The 7,635-nt window shown below is 31.3% G+C and overlaps 1 long non-coding RNA gene across 1 annotated transcript; it reads right to left on the bottom strand.

Moving 5' to 3' along the window:
• Nucleotides 1–977: 977 nt before the first annotated feature.
• Nucleotides 978–2,870, bottom strand: LOC140694217 (uncharacterized). Its single transcript, XR_012069968.1, has 2 exons — nt 2,257–2,870; nt 978–1,301 (listed from the first exon to the last, which is right to left on the bottom strand). It is a non-coding gene; the product is annotated as an uncharacterized lncRNA (long non-coding RNA).
• Between the last annotated feature and the right edge of the window lie 4,765 nt (nt 2,871–7,635).

Raw genomic sequence — 7,635 nt, forward strand, 5'->3', positions numbered from 1 at the left:
TTTGTGGTGAAGAGTAAAGACCATAATGAAATAGTTAGAAAACCATGAGAGTTTTGCTGTTTCAGGACAGTAGATTTTGTTAAAGTCAACATGAATTTTTCATTCACTGAATACAAAAATGCATCCTGTGGCATGTGCTGTTTTCTGTGCTTGTATCCAAGTAAGACGAGGAAAGGGGGATAGACAGAAAACATCTGTAGGTGTTGGTTTCTGTGCTGAGACGGGGATAGTCTAAGTAGGTAAAAGGAGGACAGCCAAAGTCCAAGGATAAGCTGGGTAAAAAGTTTTGAGTTTGGAGCTAAAATTGTTGACAAGCATTTGCCTGGATGTATGTCCAGATACAGTGAAACATAAAGATATGCCAAGGTAGTCAGATGCCAGATTTATAAAGTAATGACTAAACTAAGTTGAGTTTGTTTGCTTAAATTTGAAAAGGCATTAAGTGCCACCCTGAGGACGTAAGCTTGTCTTTGGCTGGAACATAAAAGCAAGATAAAGTATTGACTAGAAAATATAGTGTAGACACTTGAGGGCAGGAAATGAAACCACTAATTGTAATGCTTTGAGAACAGCACAAAGAAGACGATAGATAAAATTACGTTTTAAATTCTACCACATGCTGAATGTGCCATCTGAGACTACATCATGTGACATTTTTGATTCCAGGGATGACATAATTGAGACCATGATCCCTGGGCCGGTTCCTGCATTTATCTCCTGTTCCAACCTATCTTAATTTAACACTTTTCGTACTTTCCAGGATGAACCAGAAACCAATTAGTACTTTTCCCTCTCTCCATGTTTTATTCCTTTTCCAAATTCATCCATTTTTTCTTCTTCCTTTCAAGAAATTATTTAAATTAACTCCCATATTGTTCCATCAAAAGATCATATCAATCAAGTATCTATTTTTTCTTTAAATGGCAACTTAGTCTCTCGTTTAACTCTTTACTCTACTTGAAAAAAAATAAAGAAAATACAGGTACACATCTATTTTTATTGCCCCCCAAAAATTGCAGATATTTGTCGACGTTTGCCAACATCAATTTTAATCTTTGTTATCCTGCATAATCTGGTAGTCCTCTGGTACATCAGCTGTAATTAGGATGACGTTCATAAACTGAAAACTGCTGATGAGTTGGCCTTGAAAGAGATGTAGCTGATGTATCTGATATCACTGGCACTGGAAAGTGTGGGTTGATCCCTGGTTGAAGATTAGGAAAACGACCTTCATTGGCAGATATGTCATGATATCTGTTTGGAAAAGCAGAAGGCTCCACCATCAGTCCAAAATAATTGCTCTATATGGGAGAGAAGATGCTGTACTGAGAAGTAGAAATTGAAGTTGCAATGGAGTTCACAACATGGCCATTTCCTTCATTGTAGCTACTTTGAGAGTGCCCGAGGACAATGTTCAACTGATTTAAATTACCTCATTGATACACTGCAATTTGTTCTGGTGGTCTAACTGACATTGATGATGGAGGAGAGAAATCACCTCTGATCGGGATAGTTGTATCACCAATTATGTGGCTACTAGAGGGCTTTCTTATTAGAGTCATATTTAAATTTGCAGAAGGTAAAAATGCACTTTCTCCACTAGTGTCAGTCACAAAACCAGAAATATGATAATCCATATTACCCCCTGCTTTAAAGTGCTTCTTGTTGATATCTTCAGCCAATGAAGACACCAGAGAGGAATTTTTAATCCCAACTCTTCTTTTTATTCTCACAAAAAGTTGGGGACAACATCATTAAAATTTGGATTATGATACAACTGCAGCTACTACCAAAGGAGAAACATTTTTGTAATATATTAACCAAAATACAAGACTACAAAAAGGCTAACCTATTAAACCACAGATTTCACGTTTACTATGCATAGATAATATTATCAAAATATAAACATTGCTAACGGTAGTGTGAAGTTCCTTAATTGGAATATACACATTTAAATAGTATACTCATCAAATTTAATGACTTAGCATTTGCAGTAATGGTGAACACCACTTTTTAAAAGCAGCTTTAATAGCTTTATTTAGATTTCTGGAAAGATTCATAGTTGAAAGCAAAGTTTCCCTTAATCTTGACTATTTAAGGCACTGTCCTCATTTTTTAGAGAAAATAAAGGATTCTAGCCTTAGTAATCTTTTACAATTTTCAAAATCTAGCTTTACATTTATATTACTATTGATTGATATACAAAATAAATTTTTATATATAAGTTACCAAGTGGTAATTAAAATTTGTCAATACCTTTCTTAAAACAGAGGCTACTTTTCCTTCTGCCAGAAAGTCAGCTAGACAAGGAGTCCTTTGAAAATTCTGCCACACTTTCCTAAACCCATAAAGTTTAAGATGTCTAAATAAACTTTTCATACTTCCAGTTTCAAATATTCTGTAAGGGGCCTTTCATTCCAAAACTTCCTTCTTGAAGACATCTTCAACAATCACTATGGAAGATCCATTATCACCCCACCAGATGGATTTCAATTGGTCATCCCCAGCCATTTTCCAGAGTTTTCTTGGAAATTTCAGAGAATGAAATTCATTATCTTCATCTGGTACAGAGACATAATGTGGGTAACATGGTGTTTTTATTAAGGATTCTTCAGACAAAATCTGAAAAGCATTTTATTCAATCATAGACCTCAAGTCCAAGTCCCCAGAGAATGTTTGATCACACAATAGAGAACTTCCGGAATTTCCTGAACCAGTTGGTCCATCTTTATGAGACACACCTTGAATTTCTGAAGAAATATGTGGCATCTCAAATAACTTTTTCTATAGCTACTTTTCTAATCTGCATGATTTTGAGCACTGCAGCTTCAAATGCTGCTTCGGCAGGGCTGCACAGGTAAACTGCTAGGCCTTCACCATAGTTCTCAACTTGAGTAGCTGTGACATCACAAAACGACTGGTCTCCCAGCAACTCAAGTGTAACATTCAGCCAGTGTTTATTTCTCATTCATCCAGTAAAAATGATACAGATAGGATGCTTGTTTTTATAGTCTGATCTGCAAATATTATCCCAACAATATCTTTTTAAATAATTTAATTATGGGGTCTATGAAATAAAACCAATCTCCAAACTTTTGTACAAAAATTTATACCAGATTTGTAAACAGAGTATAAATAATGCACAAAATATATAAAATAATTTTAAAGTTTTGGAATTTAAAGTGAAATTTGTGTAAAACCTGTACAGAAAATACATATCTATTTCAAAATCATTTGTAATTAAAGTGAAACATAATTTGATTTGGAAATGGAAGTAGGTATTTATCTGTGTACTTTATAATAAGTATCTCTATATTCAAAACATGAGCAGAATAAATATGTTTATTTGTTTTGTATAAAAATAAATGGTAAATAATTATGAAATAAAATTAGAAAGAAATAATGAATCAAATTTCAGAAATCCCAAAGGGCGGAATTTTGTTTTTAATTGTAATTCAGTTCTATAAGTTAAAAAATGTAATTTAATATTCTACTTTAAAATTAGAAAAGAGAAAATCTTATTGTATATTTATCATAGTTTATCTTTGACTTTCTTTCACTCAGAGGTTTTTCAGTCCCTAGAAGGAATAAATTTTCTTATCATCTTTATAATCCATAACCTTGTGGCTTCTGTTAAGTGTTCCAAAATGATGTTGATAAATACACTTATGCACAAGATCCTGGGTTCAATAAGCACTGCCTCCATTAATGGGCAAACAAAGAAACAATCAAAAAACAAAAAATAACACTATATGTGTGTTGGGTGGAAAAGACCAGGTAATGCATTTTAGGAAGCAATATGTATTTCAGTCCTGAAACAGTTGATATTGTTAGTAAAATATGGCATTTTAAGGCAAGTGTTTTGTTCTTTAATTGTAAATAGCTATGTTCTGTATCAGTAAACTTTAGTAAATCCAGTTCTACCAAAAGTTATATTATTTATTTAGATATAAATTCCATTAAACATAAACCAAATTCAAAATAAGAGATAAAATTTTTAAATATGTAAATGTGCACTAAAGCTAGAATGTAAATTTATTTTTCAGTATGTGTGCATTCCATTCTAAATAAACATTAGCAACCTGAATTCATTGCATATTATAAGTATTATAAATATAGTTATGTATGATTTAGTCCTGATTCATAAATATTACTTAACATTTGCAAATCTATATATGTGATACAATCCCTTAAATAGCTGAGAATTCAAAAACAATAATCTCAAAAAATGCAGGAAAATTATTCACAGGTCTGATCTTTATATTTTTATAAAAATATTATTTACAAATACACTTTAAACAGAATGTAACTAAAGATAATAAAAGCCATATATGAAAAACCCATGACTAACATCAAGTTCAATGTTAACATACAGGAATGTTTTCCTCTGGTCCAGTAATAAGAAAAGGTAGCTCATTCTCACAAATACTAAATTACACAACTTGAAGTCCTAGCCAGAACAACTAGTCAAGAAAAAATATAAAGGCATTCAACTTGTAAAAAAACAGTAAAATTTTTACAGATGACTTAATTATGCATAGATAGAAAATTCCATAGACTCCTCCAGTGACTGCAACAAATAATGAACAAACTTAGTAAACTTGCAGAATACAAAATCAATATACAAATTTCCATTGCTTTTTAATATATTAACAACAAATTATGAGAAAGAGAAATCAGGAAAACAATTGTGCGTATATTTATACATAATAGAATAAACTAGGAATACATTTGATAAGTGAAATAAAAGATCTAAACATAGATCTATAAATTACAGTTTCAAGAAATATAAGTAAACAAAATAAATAGAAAGATATTCTCTGATTATGGATTGTATACAATGTGAGGAACTATTCTTATCTATCATTTACATGTTCAATCTCCCTTGTACTACTTATTGAGGAGAATGTCTATTCTTCATTTTATACTCTTGCTTCCTTTTTCATGGGTAAATTGATCATAAGTGTGAAGGATTATATCTGGGTGCTCTATTCTCTTCTATTGACTGCTGTCTGTTTTTGAGCCAGTATCATGTAGTTTAAATTACTAAAGCTTTGTTGAGCTGTTTAACATCAGAGAACATTACACTATTAGATTTAATAAACTTTTTCAAGATTATTTTGTCAACTCATGATCTATGTGTTTACATATAAATTTTGAAATTAACTGTTCTATTAAATGGAAAAGTCTCATGGGTACTATGACATGAATCACACTAAATTTAGATTGCTTTGTGTAGTATGGTTGTTTCAACCACATTGTTTCACATCATTAACATAAGAGATCTTTTCATTTCTTTGGATCAGTTATAATTTCCTTCATCAATGTTTTCTATTTTTTAATGTATAGGTTTTCTTCTTATTTGTTAACTTCATTTCTACACATACTTTTCATATATATATAATTATATATATAATATATTTCTAAACACATTTCCTACACAAATACAAAAGGCAGAAGGCAGTGGCAAGACATATTCAAAGTCCTGAATGAAAGAAAGCTGAAATCTAAGATAATTTATCAAGCAAGGCTATCCTTTAGAATTGAAGGAGAGATAAATAATTTCCAGACAAGCAAATACTGAAAGAATTTAACAACAGAAAAAGAAATAATGAAAGATATACTCTAAAAAAAAAAGCAGGATGCTATAGAAAAGAGAAAGGCATAATTAGAAAGGCAATAGCTACAATGTCTGACAATAGAATAAACATGATGTTGTAAAACAGGACATCAAAAATTTAAGGGTCACAGAGTGAAACAGGAAAATACAGAGTATTTTCTTCTTGTTTCTGTTCTCTATAGGAGGGGTAAGAGTTGTATTCCTTTCAGTTAAAATAAAAATATATAGTAATGGGACAATATACATACGAAACATGGTAACCATATGTCAAAAGCTTACAATGAAGTTACAAAGCCAAAAGAAACCAAGATAATAAAAGAAAACTTATCAAGCCAAACAAAGAAAATGAAATGAACAAAAAGGAAATACTGAATCAACTGGAAAATGACATTCAAAATGGAAATAGCACCAGTCAATCAAAAATTATCACAAAAGTTAATGGACTTAGTGCTTCAATCAAAAGATATATATTGTCAGATGGGATAATATAACAAGTCCCTACATTATGAAGCATAAAAGAGACTCACTTTAGTAAGAGGAACACACATTATTTGAAAGTCAGAAGATGGAATAGCATATTCCATGCTAATGAACATGACAAGAAAGCAGGAATAGCAGTCCTGACTTCACACAAAATAGACTTTACATGAAAGGCCTAAAGATAAACAAGGACATGATATAATGCTTAAAGGAGCAATAAAAATTGAGCGTATTAAACTCATTAAGATATATGCACTCAATATAGGAGCACCTAAATACATAAAGCAAATACTAAAAGATAAAAAGGGAGAAATGGATGGGAACACAATCATAGTAGGAGACTATAACCCCCCATTACCATCACTAGAATTGTCTTTCAGACAGAAATTTAAAAGGGAACAATGATAAAAAAGATACAATAAAATAATTGGAGTTGGTTGATATTTCCAAAACAGTTTTCCTCCTCAAACAGAATATACATTCTTTTCCAGTTCAAATGGAATATTTTCAAAGAAAGATTATGTATTCAGGCACAGAAGAAGCCTGAACAAATTTAAGAAGATAAAAATTATTTCAAGCATCTTTTGTGAGTATAATACCATGAAACTAGAAATCCTTCAAGGAAAAACAGGGAGAAAAATGACTGCATGAAAATTAAACACCATGGTACTAAGACAAGTGGGGCAGGTAAAGAATTAAAAGAAGAAATTAAAAAATATCTTGAGAAATATGTCAAAACACTACACAAAATCTATGGAATACACTTAAAGCAGGCTTAAGAGGGAAGTTCATAGTGACAAGGCACTCCTCAATGTAGAAGAGCAATTTCAAATAAATAATGTAATGTTCTATGTAAACTAATCATGATAGAAGAGCAAACAAAACCAAAAGTCAGCAGAAAGAGAGAAATAAAAAAGATCAAGGAAGAAATAATTGAAATACACATTAAAAAATAGAAAAAATCAATCAAACTGTTTCTTGAAATAGTAAACATATTTGACAAAACTCTGGACAGGCTCACCAACAAGAAAAGAGAGAGAACACAAATAATATAAAAATGAAAATGGAGAAACTACAAAGAGTACAACAAACTTACAATATATCATAAGGGAATAACATGAGCAACTGTATGGAAACAAACTGGATAACCAGGAAGAAAAGGAGAAGATTTTGGAAACATTCAGCCCACCAATATTGCATCAATAAGAAATTAACCATTTGAACAGACAGATCACCAGAAATGGAATAGAATTATCAATACAATAAAAAATATCTGCTAACAAAAATTCAGACCCAAATAGCTTCACTAGGGAATTTAACCATACAAAGAAAAATCCATACAAGTCCTCCTCATACTCTTCCAAAATATTGATATGGAGAGAGTACACACAAACTCACATGGTAGGCCAACAACAACCTGATACGAAAACCAGACAAAGGCCCTACCCCTAGAGAAAACTATAGGCCAATATCATTGATAAACATAGATGTAAATATCCTTAAGAAAGTATTAACAAACAGAATCCAATAGCATG

This window comes from Vicugna pacos, unplaced genomic scaffold, assembly GCF_048564905.1.
Source record: "Vicugna pacos unplaced genomic scaffold, VicPac4 scaffold_20, whole genome shotgun sequence".
NCBI classification, from domain to species: domain Eukaryota; kingdom Metazoa; phylum Chordata; class Mammalia; order Artiodactyla; family Camelidae; genus Vicugna; species Vicugna pacos.